Source organism: Tupaia chinensis, unplaced genomic scaffold, assembly GCF_000334495.1.
Source record: "Tupaia chinensis unplaced genomic scaffold, TupChi_1.0 Scaffold145396_1, whole genome shotgun sequence".
Taxonomy (NCBI): Eukaryota; Metazoa; Chordata; class Mammalia; order Scandentia; family Tupaiidae; genus Tupaia; species Tupaia belangeri.
The window spans coordinates 2195676-2197393 of NW_006205257.1; the positions used below are offsets into that span (position 1 = coordinate 2195676).

A 1718-nucleotide genomic window follows, 5' to 3' on the forward strand; every position below is an offset into this window, starting at 1 on the left:
AATAACAGAGGGTTAGGGGGGAATAAAGGAGGGAAAAAAAAAAAAAAAAGCAAAATGTACAAGACATAAGAATTGGAAAATTGTTTGTTGATAACATGTATGTTGATGTGCTTGATTGAGCCAACAGTGTATTTTGGACGGAAAATTCACTTTGTATACTGTAATGATGTATAGCATATTAATGTTTAAAAAAAGAAAAATTAATTAATAAAAATAATAATAATAAAAACATTTTTTTTAAAAAAAGAAAAAGGCCTGAGCCAAGGCGCCAGGAGCCATTGCTGTGAAGACTGTGGTGCTTCCAAACATCTTGCTCACCAGTACACCACAGGTTGGAAAAACTACACTAGGCCAAGAACTTGCATCAAAATCAGGACTGAAATACACTAATGTGGGTGATTTAGCTCGATAAAGGTAGTTATTTGATGGTTAGGATGAAGAATATGACTGGTCCCATTTTAGATGAAGACAGAGTAGTTGATGAGTTAGAAAACCAAATGAGAGAAGGTGGAATTATTGTTGATTACCATGGTTGTGATTTCTTCCCCGAACGCTGGTTTCATGTAGTTTTTGTGCTGATGTTACCAAACTCAAATCAGGTCCGGTCACCCAAGCGCTATAAAACCAAGCCATAGGCACATGGTGTGATGAAGGCAAGTACAGCTTTATTGCAAAGCGCAAAGCAAGGAGAGCGGGCAGCTCATGCTGAAAAGACCCGGTCTCCCCGAGATGTTCCCCACATGCGTTTTTAAGGGCAAAATTAGGGGCAGAGGTCCCAGGCGTATGATCAGTACAGTGATTGGTTCAAGAGGGCGTGATGGGCTCGTGGGCATTCTTGATTGGTGAGGACTTAGATAATCAAATTCCTCTTCAGGTGTCTGGAGCCATTCAGCCTGGAGTCTCTGAGCTCACAACCAGCAGTTTCCAGTCTACAAAACATCTTATATATTGAAATGAAAAACTTCTGTTAAGTGAGAGTTTTAGAGGTCAAATGGCCCTCACTCATGGTCCATGTTGGTCATTATCATAACCAAAGCCTGAAGACTTACTCCTTACTCTGGGCCATTACAATGCAAATGAACTTTATATTTCAGGAACCCTAGAAAATACATAGGGGGTTCTTGCTCTCTTTCACTGAGAGCTGATAATATATTGTACAAAAGACTGGAAACAAGGGGTTATAGTGAAAAGAAACTAAAATAAAATATTCAGTGGGAGATTTTTCAAGTCCTATATGAAGAAGTCACATCCTACAACGAAGAAATTGTGAATCAGCTGCACAGCAATAAACCAGAAGGACTAGAGGACGATATAAACCAAACCTTGATATGAGTTGTGCAGTAGATCAAAGATCATAACTCTTTTTTTTTTTTTTATGGAGAGGTTTTTGCTATCGGGTGCGGGCACTCACCAGACAGAGAGAGAGACAGAGAGGCAGCGAGAAATCACCCCCCAGGGGGGATGGCCATGCCGAAGTCCCTTCTCCTCCACTCTCCTCTAGGGATCTTGAGCACTTGGGCACGCACGCACACACACCCAGCGTGAGTTTAAACCACCAGGTCCGGGACTCGAACCACAGTTGACTACATCGGAGCTCAGCAACATAGCCATTACGCTAACTGCTGGTCCCAAAACTAGCCACTTTTTAAAAAAAAATCAAATATTAAAAGATTGAGGGAGACAGAAAGACAAAGTGAGACAGAGAGAAGAATACATGG

The 1718-nt window shown here is 41.0% G+C and overlaps 1 pseudogene; it reads left to right on the top strand.

Annotated features, from left to right (window-relative positions):
- Positions 1–1359, top strand: part of LOC102479583 (adenylate kinase isoenzyme 6 pseudogene) — a 12003-nt pseudogene extending 10644 nt beyond the window's left edge.
- The last annotated feature ends 359 nt before the right edge of the window (positions 1360–1718 follow it).